The 18,690-nt window shown below is 50.4% G+C and overlaps 1 protein-coding gene and 1 long non-coding RNA gene across 4 annotated transcripts in view; one reads left to right on the top strand and one right to left on the bottom strand.

Moving 5' to 3' along the window:
* SEMA6C (semaphorin 6C) overlaps positions 1–18,690 on the top strand; it is a 128,950-nt gene that overhangs the window by 47,076 nt on the left and 63,184 nt on the right. The gene's annotated exons all lie outside the window — the stretch shown is intronic.
* Positions 1,557–2,445, bottom strand: LOC310665929. The gene is made up of 3 exons (XR_014505720.1): positions 1,999–2,445; positions 1,884–1,940; positions 1,557–1,678 (listed from the first exon to the last, which is right to left on the bottom strand). It is a non-coding gene; the product is annotated as an uncharacterized lncRNA (long non-coding RNA).

Raw genomic sequence — 18,690 nt, 5'->3', positions numbered from 1 at the left:
CTTGGTCTTCTTAGCTGAATTCGCACTCGAGGCCGGGGTCGTGATCTATAGGCCAGCCCACTGGGGGATCCTTGTGGAAATCCTTCATCCTTTCTGACCACTATCTGCTCAAAATCTTGGGGAAGGGCCACAGCCCTGCGGAAGAACAGCTGTGTTGAATGCAGAAGGTCCGGGGTTCAAATTCCATCATCTCCTGGTAGGGTTGTGAGAGAAGCCCTGCCGGAAACCCTGAAGAGTTGCTTCCAGTCAGTGTTGGAAATATTGAACTAGATCATGGGTAGGCAAACTAAGGCCTGGGGGCCGGATTCGGCCCAATTGCCTTCTAAATCCGGACCGCCCCGCGTGTTTTTACATGAGTAGGATGTGTCCTTTTATTTAAATGCATCTCTGGGTTATTTGTGGGGCATAGGAATTCATTCCCCCCCCCCAATATAGTCTGGCCCCCCACAAGGTCTGAGGGACAGTGGACCAGCCCCCTGCTGAAAAAGTTTGCTGACCCCTGATATAGTCCAGTGAAGGAATATGCAGCTGGAGCAAAACTGTAACCTGTCTCGTGACTTTTCCGTCGCCTTAAATGAGCTGTCCCAGTCAGGGGGACTCCTCCTCTTCTGCAACCTCCACAGCGGAGCCTCTGAGCATGTACAGACTGCCGCCGCCTCTCCCTCTGGCCCCCAACCTCCCCATGCGGTGATCTGGCCCCGAGCTCACCCCTTGAGAGCTTCAAGCGGGCATTCAAACTCTGATCTCTCCTAGGTCCTAGACTAACCACTGCACAACACTGCCTTTTTTTATAGAGAGAGGAAAATCAGCACATTTTGGGATTCTGCTTGCGTTTTTGTTTTTTGCCTGCCCTGGATTTCGTTACAATAGTGTTCTCCTTTGCACAGCTGCTAATTTTTCGTCCTGTTTCTAAGTGGTGGGGAAAAGAGAGAAATGGGGTTTTGTGTGTGTGTCTTGGTTCCTCTCCCCCCACCCCCCCAAAAATGTATTAAGCCCCATTTCTGCTCCCTGCGTAAGTGACTCCTGCAGCCCCATCTCCTCTGTCACTTCCATATTCCGTATTCGCAACGGCAACGAGGTCTGAATTATTTATAGTTTAATTTCCAATGCGAGCGCCAGAGCCCTGCGGACAGAGGGGGGGGACTGGGAAGGGGGGAGGCCTGTGCCGACCGGATTCCGTCACTGCTGCCCCCTGGTGGCCGGAACAAGGTGGACCCACACGTGGGGGGGGAGTGGGGGTTCTCCCACCTTGAAGGCCCACCCCCCCCCAGGTTCCCCCCTGCAAAAGAAGCCGGAATAGGACTGGAGCTAGAAGGAAAAGTGTAAGGCAGGAACGGTGAAACCCCAGGGCCGCCTCGCCTTCCCGGGGGCCGCATGCCGGTGGTGGGTGGAGCCAGGGGCACGAGTGCGAATCCTGCCCTCAGATTTGACAAAAATGTGATGCTGGTTTTCTTTCTTCCCCAAGAAACTTGTTGAATCGTTCTTTCATTCGGGGTCCCTGTTTTGAGGGAGGCGTTTCTGTCCATAAGCTGGGTTCGCTTATTGGTACAAAATGTGCGGCGCGTGGAGTAAGCAAGCACTGAGTCTTGATTTAAGGGGATTTGGAGGCTAGGAAAACCAGCAGTTTTGCGTTTTGCAAAGTTCAGGCGGCTTTAGGACGTTCATGAGGACTAGAAACCTGCTCATTCTTTGTTTCCAAGAATCTCTGTTCATGAGGGCTAGAAACCTGCTCAGCTTTAAAACACTTAGATTCCAAGAAGGACCAGAAGCCTGCTCAGCTTTAAAACGCTTTGATTCCAAGATCTGTGTTCATGAGGGCTAGAAGCCTGCTGAGCTTTAAAATGTTTTGATTTGAAAAATCTTTTTTTATGAGGACTAGAAACCTGCTCAGCTTTAAAATTATTTGTTTCCAAAAATCTCTGTTCATGAGGGCTAGAAACCTGCTCAGCTTTAAAATGCTTTGTTTCCAAAAATCTCTGCTCATGAGGGCTTAGAAACCTGCTCAGCTTTAAAACGCTTTGATTCCAAGATCTGTGTTCATGAGGACTAGAAGCCTGCTGAGCTTTAAAATGCTTGGATTCAAAAAATCTCATTTCATGGGGACTAGAAGCCTGCTCAGCTTTAAACCGCTTCGATTCCAAGAAGGCAGAAAGCCTAACAATGTGGAACCCTGTCAGCTCCTCCAAAAAACCCCTGACGACACAGTTTTCTCAAACTCCCTGCTTTCTCCCCCAAAGTCATCTCTCTCTCTCTCTCTCTCTCTCTCTTTCTCTCTCTCTCCCTGCTTTATGGGGAGGCAGCAAGACAGCTGGAGAATTCTCTAAAATTAGCCCATCGTTGCTCAGAGGCGCCGGAATATAATGTGGAGTTGATGAGAAGTAATATATTAAATTTACATCGAAGATGGCCCAGGGTAAGGATTAGACTGGCGTGTGGGGGGCTCTGGATTTTAATTGGCATAATATTTCATTTAATTACATTGTCTAATTTCGGAGACCACGCCATCGCGGGGTCTTAAATCTTAATGCGAGGAGGGAATCTTTTGCAGCGGCTGGCCCCATGATGGGGGCCCCGTTAGCTCCTTGCGATCAATTCGGTGACAAGGTTTTAACTCCTTAGCGGGTAGCTAAGTGGCAGGTCTTAAGCCCGCTGAGGAAGCCAGACGCCAGCAAGGACTGGTATTCATACAGTGCTTTCCGAGTGGGAGGGCGGTTATAGAATAGGGCAGCCAACACTCCTCCCCACCAATATCTTCGCAGGGTGCTGCCTCGAAAACCGGGTTGCCAACTTTTTCCCCAGCCCGCGCTCCTCCGCCTTAAGATCATACATGGTCTGCAGATGGCGGCGACCGATCACGCTTCTCCCTGCCTCTTGACAAATCCTCCCCCACTGGTTACATAAGAAGAGACCAGCTAGCTGGATCAAGCTCTTTTTTTTAATATACATTTTTATTGATTTTTTAAACATTTCAGTTCCAACAGTCAAACAACATATCTTCACATCGTATACAATATTTTTGACTTCCGTCAACACCTCTGATGCTTTTCCATTCTTTATCGCTCATTCTGCATTTCTTGATTTCCTATTACACTTAATTAGCCTTAACTAATAATTCTTTTCTTAGTCTTTCTTGCAGTATTTGAAATAATCCACTTTACGAAACTTCTGGCCGTCCTACCAGCGTAATCTGTTCATCACAATTACTTTTCAGGTAGTTCATATATTTACTCCAGTCTTCTAAGAATCTCTGATCCCACAGGTTTCAAATCCTTCCTGTTGCTGTTGTTGTTGTTTAGTTGTTTAGTCGTGTCCGACTCTTCGTGACCCCCTGGACCAGAGCACGCCAGGCACTCCTGTCTTCCACTGCCTCCCGCAGTTTGGTCAAACTCATGCTGGTAGCTTCGAGAACACTGTCCCACCATCTTGTCCTCTGTCGTCCCCTTCTCCTTGTGCCCTCCAACTTTCCCAACATCAGGGTCTTTTCCAGGGAGTCTTCTCTTCTCATGAGATGGCCAAAGTCTTGGAGTCTCAGCTTCAGGATCTGTCCTTCCAGTGAGCACTCAGGGCTGGTTTCCTTCAGAATGGATAGGCTTGATCTTCTTGCAGTCCATGGGACTCTCAAGAGTCTCCTCCAGCACCAGAATTCAAAAGCATCCATTCTTCGGCAATCAGCCTTCTTTATGGTCCAGCTCTCACTTCCATACATCACTACTGGGAAAACCATAGCTGAGTAGACCTGTCCATTTAGGTAGGCTGCTTCTCCTTTATACCAGCTTCTTCTTCCAAACCATGAGGACTGGAACCTTATTTGTTTTTAAGGGAAACTCGGCAGCTCAATGGTAGAGCAATAAAACTGCTAGCATGTTTGCAAATAATAATAATAATAATAATAATAATAATAATAATAATAGTAATAATAATAATAATAATAATAATAATAATAATAATAATAAATTTTATTTATATCCCGCCCTCCCCAGCCGAAGCCGGGCTCAGGGCAGCTAACAACAATAAAACAGTACAAACGTACAGCACAAACAAAGCTAAGCAGAGTCCAGTCTGGTGTCAAATTGAGATGGGGACAACGAGATCCCTGCATTGCGGAACTGAGGATTCGAACACAGGACAGCCTGGACCTGGGGATTTCTGCGGCCAGAAATTGGGCACAGGGGTTTGGCACCTGCCCAGTCTGAGGCGACAGGCTCTGGCCTAGCGGTAGTGAGATGTGAGGGGCTGGCGTGCCGTTCCCTCAGCAACAGGCTAGATAACCCCCCCCCCAAGGTCCCTACCAATTTTACGGGTCTATGAGTCCATGTGGCCCCACAGAAAACGTTCAGAGGCGGCGCAAGTGGTCCAAAGTGGCGCTCCGCTTCTGCGGAGGAGCAGCTGCAAATAGGATTTTGGCACAGAGGGGAAACCGCCGGCACTTTTTCCGTCCTCAATAGGAATGTTCACCCCCCCCCCCTCTCTCTGGTAATGCGCAGAGGCTGTTCTGCGTGCGAAACAAGAACGAGGCAGCGCACGATTTGCTACTCCTCGACGGCCTCCTCCATCACGAACGTGCCAGCCGAGCCGAGGATTCGAACGCAGGACAGCCCTGGAGATTTCCACAGCCAGAAACTGAGCTGAGGGGGTTTGGCACCTGCCCAATCTGAGGCGACAGGCTCTGGCCTAGCGGTAGTGAGATGTGAGGAGCCGCCGTGCCGTTCCCTCGGCGACAGGCCCTGTTCGCCCGCGCTGGTCCCCGGCGGGCCACCCACCGACATCTCCGTCACGCCAGCTTCCTAATGGCTTTAAACTTGGGGGCGTATTCCCTCTTTCAGAGAGGAAGAAATCCGCCTGTTCCTCCCGGCGTCTGAAAGGCAGCGTCCTTCTTAAGTGGCAGGCGGCTCCGATGTGAGGCTGGCAAAATTACTGCTGAGACGGCCCAGGGGAGAAGCCCTCCCTGCTTGGCTGCAGCCCCGTGAAGCAGAGCTTAATCGCTCTGCGTTTTGGCGATGAATATCGGGCACGAAGGCGGAGTGGCTTTGCAAGAGCATGCAGGCCAAAAGGGGGCCCCTCCGGCCCCAGCATCCTTTCCCTGCGGTGGCCAAATGCCCCTAAGTACTTAGGACGCTTAGGACTTGCCGATCGGAAGGTCGGCGGTTTGAATCCTCGCGACGGGGTGAGCTCCATGGAGCTCAAAGTGGCACACATGGTTATCTCTCTGTGCTTTTCACCCTCACAACAACCCTGCGATGTAGATCACCACATTGGGTGATCTAGAGTTTGGGTGTAATCTTTGACACCTCCCTTTCTATGGAGGCGCAGATTGCAGCTACAACAAAGGCGGCATTTTTCCATCTCCGCCAAGCTAAGCAGTTGGCTCCTTACCTCTCTCGCCCTGACCTAGCCACTGTGATCCACGCGACGGTCACCTCCAGACTGGATTATTGTAACTCGCTCTACGTGGGGCTGCCCTTGAGACTGACCCAGAAACTCCAGCGGGTGCAGAATGCCGCAGCGAGACTCCTTACAGGGTCGTCGCTGCGAGATCACATTCACCCGGTGCTATACCAGCTGCACTGGCTCCCGGTGGAGTACAGGATCAGCTTTAAGGTGCTGGTTTTGACCTTTAAAGCCCTATATGGGCTAGGACCCTCATACCTACGGGACCGCCTCTCCCGGTATGCCCCACAGAGAAATTTACGGTCTTCAAATAAAAACATCTTGAAGGTCCCAGGCCACAGAGAAGTTAGGCTGGCCCCACCAGAGCCAGGGCTTTTTCAGCCGTGGCTCCGATCTGGTGGAACGCTCTGTCCCAAGAGACCAGAGCCCTGCGGGACTTGACATCATTCCGCAGGGCCTGCAAGACGGAGCTGTTCCACCAGGCCTTTGGCCAGGGCACAGCCTGACTCCCTCCCTCGGCAATCTTCGCGGAGCTCTGGCCCAATGGTTGGCAGTGGCTTGAATTAATTAATTTTATAATGAATGATTTTAGAGTGTTGTTTGTGCTGTACTTTTGTACTGTTTTATTGTTGTTAGCCGTCCTGAGCCCGGCTTCGGCTGGGGAGGGCGGAATATAAATAAAATTTATTATTATTATTATTATTATTATTATTATCATTATTATTGAGCTCCATGATTTGAACCCTGGTCTCTGCTGCGCCATTGCCATATACAATCATACCTCGCTTCAGGCTGTGTTTTTTGAGGTTATGGATCGCTGGAACCCGGAAGTACTGGAACTTCCGGGTTTGGGCAGTTCCGCATGCGCAGAAGCGCTAAATCATGCTTTGCGCATGCACAGAAGCGCTGAATCACAACCCGCGCGTGCGCAGACACAGGTTGCGAACGCTGCGGGTTGTGAACGTGCCTCCCGCATGGATCACGTCCGCAACCTCAGCGTCCACTGTGCACTCTAACCACGACACCACACTGGCTCGAAGCTGGAGGCGCATTGTTGGAGTCGAGCAAAAGTCCAGGTGGGATGTGGGTGGCGCTGTGGGTTAAACCACAGAGCCTAGGACTTGCCGATCGGAAGGTCGGCGTTTCGAATCCCCGCGACAGGATGAGCTCCCGTTGCTCGGTCCCTGCTCCTGCCCACCTAGCAGTTCGAAAGCACGTCAAAGTGCAAGTAGATAAATAGGTACCGCCCTGGCGGGAAGGTAAAGGGTGTTTCCGTGCGCTGCTCTGGCTCGCCAGAAGCGGCTTAGTCCTGCTGGCCACATGACCCGGAAGCTGTACGCCAGCTCCCTCGGCCAATAAAGCGAGATGAGTGCTGCAACCCCAGAGTCGGCCACCACTGGACCTAATGGTCAGGGGTCCCTTTATCTTTACTTAGGTATCCAGATAGACTGCCTCTGGAGCTGGAGGTTCCATTAGGACAGGCCAACCTAGCCCAGGATCTTGGTCTCTCAGTGGCCCAACCACATTTTTCAACGGGAATCTGGCAAGCTGGACCTGAGTAGAAACTCTCCCCTTTCAGCAACTGATTATGAGAAGCATGCCGTGTTTTTTTTAACTATGTGCTGTGTTACCCTGTCCTAAACACTTTCCACTTCCTAATATAAAATACAAAATCTCTCAGCAGCATCCAGGCCTAATGTAAGGGGGTATAAGTAGTTAGCAGAAGCTGTGAGAGTGGGTCACCAGAAAATCCTTGGCATCATCTGAATGCTGGCAGCTTCTGCAAAGTCACTGAGGGCTAGCGACTTGTTTGCTTCTGTGAGCTGTGGAAACAAGACTACTGAGTTGGGGAGTCCTTAAATTAGAGTCCTTAAATTAGAGAGATTGCTGCCCATTTTGCAAAATTCACTGGTTGTGAGCTTTTACTCCGTTTGAGTAAAATAATGAACCTAAATTGCTCATGTTTATTAACACCAAGAGCAGTACAGTGGTACCTCGGGTTACAGACGCTTCAGGTTACAGACGCTTCAGGTTACAGACTCCGCCAACCCAGAAATAGTACCTCGGGTTAAGAACTTTGCTTCAGGATGAGAACAGAAATCGCACGGTGGCGGCAGGAGGCCCCATTAGCTAAAGTGGTACCTCAGGTTAAGAACAGTTTCAGGTTAAGAATGGACCTCCAGAACGAATTAAGTTCTTAACCCGAGGCACCACTGTAAGGTCTAGCAACTGGCTGCACGCCTGTATTTTGCTAAGCTACATTCGCTGCTCATGAGGACTAGAAACCTCCTCAGGTCAAATGAGAACCACAGAATTGTAGAGTCGGAAGGGACTCATCTAGACCAGGCAAACTTGGCCCTCCAGATTATTTTGGGACTACAACTCCCATCATCCCTAGCTGGCAGGACCAGTGGTCAGGGATGATGGGAATTGTAGTCTCAAAACATCTGGAGGGCCAAGTTTGCCTATGCCTGATGCCTGCCTGCAATGCACAAACTTATTTGAGACATTTCCTCTTCATGAGAATTAGAAGTATCCTCAGGTCTAATCAGAACCTGAGACCTTCTTCCTGCAAAGCAGGTGTACTGCTGCTCTGCTCCAGCTGCCTCCTTACATGTCCACGTCTCCCTCAGGACCCCGCGAAGCCCCTCTTTCAGAATAGGGGAGCCATCGCGGGATTCTTGCCAACAAAGCTCCGTATAGTAAAAGCTCTGGTTTTCCCAGTAGTGGAAAGTGGAAGTGAGAGCTGGACCATAAAGAAGGCTGATCGCCGAAGAATGGATGCTTTTGAATTCTGGTGCTGGAGGAGACGCTTGAGAGTCCCATGGACTACAAGAAGATCCAACCTCTCCATTCTGAAGGAAATCAGCCCTGAGTGCTCACTGGAAGGACAGATCCTGAAGCTGAGGCTCCAAGACTTTGGCCACCTCATGAGAAGACTCTCTGGAAAAGACCCTGATGTTGGGAAAGATGGAGGACACAAGGAGAAGGGGACGACAGAGGACGAGATGGTGGGACAGTGTTCTCAAAGCTACCAGCATGAGTTTGACCAAACTGCGGGAGGCAGTGGAAGACAGGAGGGCCTGGCGTGCTCAGGTCCAGGGGGTCACGAAGAGGCGGACAAGACTAAACGACTAAACAACAACAACAAGCGGGATTCTGCTTTTGCTTGGGGGCTGCGAGGGGGAAAAATAGATCTGGGCATGGAGGTGGGGGTGGGGGAATGAGAGAGGAGCGTTTCCGCTGCCCCCTCTCCTTCAGGTAAAGCTGGAAGGGGGCGACGGAAGAAAATAGCTGTTGTGGATCTCGCTAGATGACTCTCTGTAATAAGCACGGAAGGCTGTAAGACCATAATAATGAGTTTTTGATACCGGGATTGTGCTGGGTGCGAGGTTAGAGAAGCGTCTGTTTTTGCCTTTATCTGCGACTCCAGCCCATCTCCAACAAATGCCCAATTTTCAGGAAAGCGCTTGTATTTCGAAGGAGGGGACTCTGGATTCTGATAGGCACCCCCCCCCAAAAAAAGTATCTTCTTAACGCTCCCCCCCCCCTTCCCAAGTGTTTTCAGTGTGTGGGGGATAAGATCTCCTCCGCTTTTCCCACCCCAGGACTGGAAAAGAAACCCTTTTTTTCCTGGCGACTGCCTTGTGAAAAGCGACGGCGTCGTGTGTTTGCATCCTTGCAAAAACACGGAGGCAACGGACCCCAGCCTTCCTGCAAATGTGGGGCGCTTGTGGGCATCTGGGCAGCGTGGTTTTCCGTTGCCCGTCGGCTTCATCAGCGGTCAGGGGCGTCAGACAGTCTCTGCAAGGCCGCTGCGGGTTTCTAGTCCTTAAGAACGTACGGAGAGGCCTGAGCCTGCATCGGGCCACTGGCTCATAGAGTCCAGACTCCTGTTCCTTGCGGTGCCCCAAAATGCCCCAAAGAGGAATCCCAATAGACTGCCTCTGCAGCTGGAGGTTCTGCAAGAAGCTAGGAAAGTTGTACTATACAGGACTGTCTTCAGATGTCTTCTGAAGGTTGTATAGTTACTTATCTCCCTGGCTCAAGGGTCGGATAATTCCACCCCCCCAACATTTCTCCGAAGAAAATAGGGACGTCCTAAGGAAAAGTGGGACATTCGGGAATCAAATCAGAAACCAGGATGGAGAAGAGGAGGTTAAGGGGTGATATGATAGCCATGTTCAAATATATGAAGGGATGTCACATGGAGGAGGGAGAAAGGTTGTTTTCTGCTGCTCCAGAGAAGCGGACACGGAGCAATGGATCCAAACTACAAGAAAGAAGATTCCACCTAAACATTAGGAAGAACTTCCTGACAGTAAGAGCTGTTCGACAGTGGAATTTGCTGCCAAGGAGTGTGGTGGAGTCTCCTTCTTTGGAGGTCTTTAAGCAGAGGCTTGACAACCATATGTCAGGAGTGCTCTGATGGTGTTTCCTGCTTGGCAGGAGGTTGGACTCGATGGCCCTTGTGGTCTCTTCCAACTCTATGATTCTATGATTCTGTAAATCCGGGAGTGTCGCTCGAAAATAGGAACACTCGGAGGGTCTGTATTGAATCAAAACAGGATATAGCATTTTACACTGAAATATGATCCTGTGTTATACAGAATGGCGGGCCACCCTAGGGAGAAATCACCCAGCCTCTTCAAGTCCCCAGGAACACCTGTTCTTATAAATTAACCCAGCAAATTTTGCACCCATGTCTTTCTAAGATCCTGGCTACACCCCTCTGTCTGGGGAGGAATTGCCATTGCGCGAAAATTGCCAAGAGCCCGCAATTGCAACCTTTGCAAATGTCATTGCGTGGGAAACTTCGCGAACCCGCAACCGCAGCTTTTTTTTTTTTTTTTTTCAACGGCTGCATTCCTCTTGCTGGCCGGTAGGTCCCTGCAATATATATATATATATATAACTGCAACATCTTCCCAACTTTGAGAACTATTTTGCTTCCGAACGGGGCTGTTTGCTGCTTTCGGCTCTGCCGGCCCGCGACCAATTTGTGCGGGAAGCGTCCAAGTGGCCCGTTCCGGCGCCCGGCCTTCCAATTTCATCTCCTCTTCCCCGCAGCCCCTTGCCGGGCCGTGGGCCTGCTCTGTAATTAAAAGCGACCGCCTTTGCATGGCTGAGACGCTGCTGGCTGCGCGGCGGTAATTAACTCTGCTAACGATGCGTGTGCTGGCTCAAGAACATCCTTTGGAACAATACGGCTGGGGGGGGCGCAGATTATTTAAATTGAGGGGAGGGAAACAGGAGGGGCCACGAGACGACTGAAAAATCTTATAGCGGGGGGGGGGCAGAGAGGAGGGTACGTAGAGCTCCTTGCTTCGTAAAGCAGCTTTTACCGTTTACGAACCCAATTGCCCCCGTTCCGCTCCTTTTCCTTCCGAATGACGCTGTCCATTTATGACCAAAAGCGGCCCTCAAAATGTCTCCATCTGGCCCTTGGGACTTTGCCCAAGCCACGCCTCCATTGAGTAGTTATGCCCAGTCAGGAATGTTTCCTTGAGCCATGATGATACCTGTGATGACCTGGGACTTGGGCTCGGACTCAGAACCGGAGGTGTCTCAGTCCGCACCGGATCCTTTGCCTCAGGCATCATCTGAACCAAGTCTGGGGCCTGATTCTGAAGAGCCCCATTCTGCACAGGCTCCCCTGCAACAAGCACCAGCTGGGCCGAGTCAGGGGCCTGAGCCTGCCATGGCTCCAGATGTGGGGAGGACCTCGTTGCCTCCAGCTGGGCCATCGCTTACAGCTGCTCCACTACCGGTTGGGTCAGGAGAGGCTGAGGCGGCCCCTGGGTCTAGTAACCCACCGATGTCTCCCAAGCTGTAGAGACTGAGGTCTGAGAGAAGGAGAGACCTGAGTACTCGCAGGAGGATGCTCGCCTTCGGGCGAGACAGGGAGGTGAGTCGCCAGGGGATCAGGACCGGCTGCTACCCTGACAAAGATAAAGGGCTGCTGGACCCTGCCCCAGGTTGCGGGAGCAACGTTGCTGTTTGCCAGAACCTGCCTGTGACCCTGTGCCTGTCCTTGCCTGGTTTCCTGTCTTGGCCCTGTTGGACTGACTCCTTGAGGAACCCTTGGATTCAGGACTGGATTTGGACCGCATTGCTCGGGTTAACTCCTGGGCCCAGCACAATACCTCTGGCTTGCTTGGACAGAGGTGTATGTCTCTCTCTGTGTGTGTGTGTGTGTGTTTGTGTTTGTGTTTGTGTTTGTGTTTGTGTGTGTGTGTGTTTCTAGGAACTTGCAACTCTTGTAGGGCTGGGGTTTCGGGTTCTGCACCAGAACTCTCCAGACTCTCTCCCTTCCTCGCCACGGACGCATCTGTGTGAGGAGATTTCACCCCTCCCATATCCAAGAATCTCCTGAGGAGTCTGCTGATTTTGCAGAGAGGAGGAGGCATGTTCTGCTCTCTACTTATTCTGCTCCAGCACCACATCAAAGAGTCAGTCAGTCAGCGAGTGAATCGGTCAGTCAGTCAGTGTGTCGGAGAGAGAGAGTGTCAGAGAGAGATTGTGTGTTTAGATAAGGTTGCTGCTAAGAGCAGCTGCAGACACTCAGTGCGGTTTAGCATTCTTTATGCTTAGGCTCATTTAGCTCTGTATATAGTTGTATAATAGTTGTAGATAGAATAAAGAAGATATTCTACAGAGCTGCTCTCCGAGTTGTTTATATACTCTGCTATACTCTGCTATACTCTGCTGTGCGACGACTGTTTTCTTGTTGGAGTGAATCCGGTGCTCACAACTCTAAGCTGCGAGTCCACAGCACTTTGACCTGTCCCTGTGCAGAAGGTGGTCTCTGGAAGTGCTACCCAGCTCACCTAGCCCAGTCAGGGCTGAAGTGGATGAGTCCAGTTAGTGGCACTGTATCATGTTGGGCGTGTGGATCCTCCTATTGTAGACTGAGATCCTGGGATAAAACGCAGAGCCAAGCGCCTCGATTGTGGTTGTATTTATAGCGCCGAAGCATTTGAGGCTGACAGATGGTTTTCCCAGGCACTGTCGTGTTAGCAGTATCTCACTCGATAACACAGGTCTATCCTTCTTGCACTGTTTGTTGTTGTTGTGGTGTGTGTTTTCTTCTCCCCCTCCCCTTTCCTGGTTCTTGTTTCCCCTCCAAAAAAAATTAAATTCAGCCGCAGAAGTCTCCAGAACACATGGCAATGCAAACAGTTTCTCTTCCCCGATCGGAAACCCGGGGATTGTTTTCCCCACGTTGCAATCCCATCTATTTCTCCAGGGGGCTGGAGATGATGCGGAATATTGCTTGTCCCCGCTCCTCGCTGAATTCTCCACAACGACCCTGTGAGGTTGGTTTAGGCTGAGAGGCAGCGACGGCCCAATATCAAGCCCAGTGATCTCCATGGCTGAGGTAGAATTAGAACCCAGCTCCTCGTCGGACACACAGATCCTCACCAACAATCCTGTGAGGTAGGTTTAGTCTGGGAGAGGCGGGGACTGGCTCACGGTCACACCCAGAACGCTCTGTCCCAAGAGACTAGGGCCCTGCGGGACTTGACATCTTTCTGCAGGGCCTGCAAGACGGAGCTGTTCCACCTGGCCTTTGGCCAAGGCACAGCCTGACTCCCTCCTTTGGTAATTTTCACAGAATCTCTAGCCCAATGGTTGCCATCAGTTTGTTTTGAATTAATTTTATAATGAATGATTTTAGAATTTTGTACTATTTTATTGTTGTTAGCCGCCCTGAGCCCGGCTTCAGCTGGGGAGGGCGGGATATAAATAAAATTTATTATTATTATTATTAATTATTATTATGACCGGATGGGGATTCGAACCCTGGTCTCCCAGGTCCTGGTCCGACACTCTAACCATTATACTACACTTAGCAAAATAAATTGCTAAGATGGCCAGTGTGGTGTAGTGGTTAAGAGTGGTAGACTCGTAATCTGGGGAACCGGGTTTGCGTCTCCACTCCTCCACATGCCGCTGCTGGGTGACCTTGGGCCAGTCACGCTTCTCTGAAGTCTCTCAGCCCCACTCACCTCACAGAGTGTTTGTTGTGGGGGAGGAAGGGAAAGGAGAATGTTAGCCGCTTTGAGACTCCTTAAAGGGAGTGAAAGGCGGGATAAAAGGTAAAGGTAAAGGTACCCCTGCCCGTATGGGCCAGTCTTGCCAGACTCTAGGTTGTGCGCTCATCTCACTCTATAGGCCGGGAGCCAGCGCTGTTCGCAGACACTTCCGGGTCACGTGGCCAGCGTGACGAAGCTACTCTGGCGAGCCAGAGCCGCACACGGATACGCCGTTTGCCTTCCCGCTAGTAAGCGGTCCCTATTTATCTACTTGCACCCGGGGGTGCTTTCGAACTGCTAGGTTGGCAGGCGCTGGGACCGAACGACGGGAGCGCACCCCGCCACGGGGATTCGAACCACCGACCATGCGATCGGCAAGTCCTAGGCGCTGAGGTTTTACCCACAGCGCCACCCGTGTCCCTGGAAGGCGGGATATCAAATCCAAATGCCACCACACCAATCTGGGTCGGAAGGAAGAGGCAGAGGCAGTTGCCGGGGCGATGAGGAGATCCCCGACCCTTGTGAATTCGCATTGTGCCCTTCAAACCTCGCACCCCACTCAGGCCTCGGTGCTGGGCCGTGTTTTGTCGCCCCGTGGACAGCTAGATGGGCATCTCTTCCAGAACCATCTTGCTTCCCATCTGTTCCGTTGCGATTATCTCTCCATCTCCCCCTCCCCTCCTTGTCTCTCTCCTTTTCCGCAGCAAGGAACAAGTTTTAATTAATGGAAGGCTTGGCGGAGGGAGCGAGAGGGAGGGGGCGAAATAATAAATTCCTCCCACAGGAAGTGGCCGCTGTGTATTGTGGGGAGGATAGCAAGGGCCGCGTCCGCCCACCCAGGGGCCACAGGGGGATGCAGCGAGGAGTGCGTGTGGTCATCGCTCGTTCTCACATGTTGTGTGTGTTTGTGTGCTGCACACAAAGTGTCTCCCTTTTCTCTGCTGCCGAAGGTGGAAGGTCATCATCAAATTATTGATCTGACGATCAGGAAGGGGGCAGTTTGTATCGATAGCTATATATACAATCTTTAGAGGACGTCTCAAGGCAGCCTTGTATAGGGAAGCGTTTAAATATTTTCTTATGTTTTTATATATGTTGGAAGCTGCCCAGAGGGGCTGGGACAACCTAGTCAGATGGATGGGGTAATGTTATTATTATTATTATTATTATTATTATTATTATTATTATCATCATCAGCATCATCATCATCATCATTATCATTGAATAGGGCACCCCAATTTTCATCAGAGAAATGTTGGAGGGCATGCAGTTCCCAGAGTGGTTAAACAGCCACCCCCTCTTTCTAGGGAACTCAAGTTGACAAATTATAAATTATTATTCTTTATTACAAATTGATTTTTGTAATAAAGCCATGGTTTTCCCAGTAGTGATGTATGGAAGTGAGAGCTGGACCATAAAGAAGGCTGGTCGCTGAAGAATTGATGCTTTTGAATTCTGGTGCTGGAGGAGACTCTTGAGAGTCCCATGGACTGCAAGAAGATCCAACCTCTCCATTCTGAAGGAAATCAGCCCTGAGTGCTCACTGGAAGGACAGATCCTGAAGCTGAGGCTCCAAGACTTTGGCCACCTCATGAGAAGAGAAGACTCCCTGGAAAAGACCCTGATGTTGGGAAAGATGGAGGGCACAAGGAGAAGGGGACGACAGAGGACGAGATGGTGGGACAGTGTTCTCGAAGCTACTAGCATGAGTTTGACCAAACTGCGGGAGGCAGTGGAAGACAGGACGGCCTGGTGTGCTCTGGTCCAGGGGGTCACAAAGAGGCGGACACGACTAAACGACTCAACAACAACAATCACTAATTGATAATCATCATCATCTTGATCAGGGCTACAATTTCTATCCGACTGGGGACCATAGATTGGCCTGCTTCCAGGGGAACATCTGACCCAGATCAATTAGGGGTTGGGGGGCTAATGTTTAATTAGGGATTTAAACCCAAATTTAATACGCACTCAGGAGTGGGGCTGGTGGAGGGGGAGAGAAGGAGACACTGTTTCCCCGGAAGGCGCTTGTAACGGAGCTTCCTGCAACCCACGGGATTTAATCCTGCACTCCGCAGCTGGTGGGTGCAGGATTCGGCCCTGCTGGGGGTCTGCTTTTCCAGTGACTTCTCTACCACTCCAGGATGTCTCCACCTGGCCCAGGCGATTCAAATCCCCTGACCCGATTCACTTCAGGATTCTGGCGTCAGCCAAAGTCCAGGCCGCATCCTGAATCCCATTCGTCTTGCTGCTCCCGTCGGCCCAAATCAGTGAGGTCTTGACGGGCCAGGAGGGGGGGGGAGGGAAGATGCCCGCGTGCCAAATCTGGCCAGCGCGCTTGGAGGCGTCGGTCGCACCTGTTCTGTATAATAATATAATTGATCTGGTGTGGCGTGAAATGCCAACGCTTAGTCACCTTGAAAAGAGGGATGCGAAAGCCTCCCACAAGCTGATAGTTAGAGCCACAGTGCAAGTTTTTCACCCCTGTGCTAATTGAAGAATTAGAGGAGAGAGAGAAAAAGGAAGGTTTGCTGGTGATGCCTGCTTGCGCCAGCTTAACGTTTCTGATACAGCAGTACCTTGGTTCTCAAACAACTTGGTACTCAAAACAACTTGGAGCCCAAACATTGCAAACCCAGAAGTAAGTGTTCCGGTTTGCGAACATATTTTGGAAGCCGAACGTGCTCCGTTTTGAGTGTTGCTGTTTACTGTATTTTTCGCCCTATAGGACGCACTTTTCCCCCTCCAAAAATGAAGGGGAAATGTGTGTGCGTCCTATGGGGCGAATGCAGGCTTTCGCTGAAGCCTGGAGAGCGAGAGGGGTTGGTGCGCACCGACCCCTCTCGCTCTCCAGGCTTCAGGAAGCTATCCGCAAGCCGTGGGAGCCCGGCGCGAAGTCCCGCAGCTCTCCCACGGCTTGCAGAGAGCTGCCTGCAGGCTTCGGGCTTCGCGCAGCTCTCCGCAAGCCTGGGGAGACTGGCTCGACTTCCCGCCGGGCTCCCTAGGCTTGCGGATGGCAGCCTGTTCTGGGGGCTGGGGTTGGGGGAAGCTCGGGCTTCCCCCACCCCAGCCCCACACCTGGGGGGGAAATAATTTTTTTTCTTTATTTCCCCCCAAAAAAACTAGGTGCACCCTATGGGCCGGTGCGCCCTATGGGGCGAAAAAGACGGTATTTTGCGTTTTTGTGGCTTTGTGTCACACTTCCATTTTGAGTGTTACACTGAGGTCCGTCTGTTTTTGCTGTTTATTTTGTGTTTTTGTTTTTGCGGCTCTTTTTGTTTTGTTTTTTGCGGCTGTGTGGAACCCAGTTCAGCTACTGATGGATTGATTGTGTGACTGCAGTACAGTGGTATATGCACAAAGTAGCAAATGTGGTGACAGTAATACTAATGCAACAAAACAGCAACACCACTAGTAGAATAGAGATAGACTTGAAAACATTCAAGCAACAAACATTCTAAGGTGCCATTTGCAAAACAAAGCCTGGAGATACTGTAAACATGGAGTGGATAAATGTACAAGATGTTGAGATACAGTTGTGCATTGTCTATTCCAGTTATTATTCTAGTAAATTTGGTTTTATATTTATAAGCCAGTTTATGGTGGTGGTGTTTTGTTGCAGTACAGTGGTACCTCGGGTTAAGAACTTAACTTGTTCCGGAGGTCCGTTCTTAACCTGAAACTGTTCTTAACCTGAAGCACCACTTTAGCTAATGGGGCCTCCCGCTACAGCCGCACTGCCAGAGCATGATTTCTGTTCTCATCCTGAAGCAAAGTTCTTAAACCGAGGTACTATTTCTGGGTTAGCGGAGTCTGTAACCTGAAAGGTCTGTAACCTGAAGTGTCTGTAACCCGAGGTACCACTGTACATTATCTATTGCTTTCATTTTATGGATCATTCGGTAGTAAAATTCATGCAAAATTGCTGTTGCTTTTAAAAGTCTGGAACCGATCAATCCGTTTCGCATTTCTACGGGAAAGCGCTCCTTGCTTTTGGAACGCTTTGGTTTTGGAACGGACTTCTGGAACGGATTCAGTTTCGGAACGAAAGGTACCACTGTATTTGGAAGTGAAAAAGAGGCATGGCCTTGCAAGGGTCCCGGGGGCCGTATTCTGCTACCTAGGGGGGCCGGATTTGACCTGCCGACCAGAAGTGCACCATCCCTTCTGTATCTGTGCTGTCCCAGAATCCTCCCCTCCTTCCCGATACGATATATAAATACGTGATATAGAATTATTATTAAACCAATTCTATCTCTGGCGTCTCGCTTCTTGGATTCTAATTATATACCAGCTGGAAAGTTCAGTTTAACAAGTGTAAACATAATCCGACATCACAGTCTTCTCACCTCGTCCGCGTCTTGGGAGAATATATATATATATATTTGTGTGTGTGTGTGTAATATTCCCCCCCCAAAAAAAAACCCCACAACCCTCTGCAACAACCCACAGACAACCCCAGCGAGCGAGCGCCTCATCGAAGGATTAAGGAGACTTCAAGGAAGGAGATTTTGGTGGAAATTAATTTTCAGGCTCCCTGAGAAAAGGATGCGTGGCGTCTGCAAGGTGGGAGGGAGGGAGGGGTGAGCTGGGAGCCAAAATAAGGTTGCTTGGCTGCCTGTTCTGTTCACTGGCAAACTCATTTCAGATGGTTGATTGCTAGTTTGTGCGGGGGGGGGGGGGCGTGATGGAGAGGGAGGGCGGGAGCAGTTTGCCCAAGTTCCTGGCATCCTGGAGCGATGGAATATGGGAGAGAGAGAAAGAGTTCGGGGAATGAATGTGTTCGGGGAGATGTTTTTAGTGAGTCTCCTCTGAGTTCCTTGGGTGTTGGTTGCTGGGGGTGGGGGGAAATACCGTATTTTTTGCTCTATAAGACTCACTTTTTCCCTCCTAAAAAGTAAGGGGAAATGTGTGTGCGTCTTATGGAGCGAATGCAGGCTGCGCAGCTATCCCAGAAGCCAGAACAGCAAGAGGGATTGCTGCTTTCACTGCGCAGTGATCCCTCTTGCTGTTCTGGCTTCTGAGATTCAGAATATTTTTTTTCTTGTTTTCCTCCTCCAAAAACTAGGTGCGTTTTGGGGTCTGGTGCGTCTTATAGAGCGAAAAATACAGTATTTGTTTGTTCCGTTCATGAATCGCTTCCTCCAAAAAACATACAATAAAAAGCATCCCTAAAAGAAATGCGCGTCTTAAAAGTGGGGGGAACAAATCGGCCTCAAAACTATTCCCTCTGTAAAAGGGATTAACGCCAGCCTTCCGA

The sequence above is a fragment of the Podarcis tiliguerta genome (genome assembly GCF_965153285.1).
Source record: "Podarcis tiliguerta genome assembly, chromosome: 16".
Classification (NCBI taxonomy): domain Eukaryota; kingdom Metazoa; phylum Chordata; class Lepidosauria; order Squamata; family Lacertidae; genus Podarcis; species Podarcis tiliguerta.
Note: the sequence above shows the minus strand (reverse complement) of the source record. Positions and strands in the feature narration are given on the sequence as shown.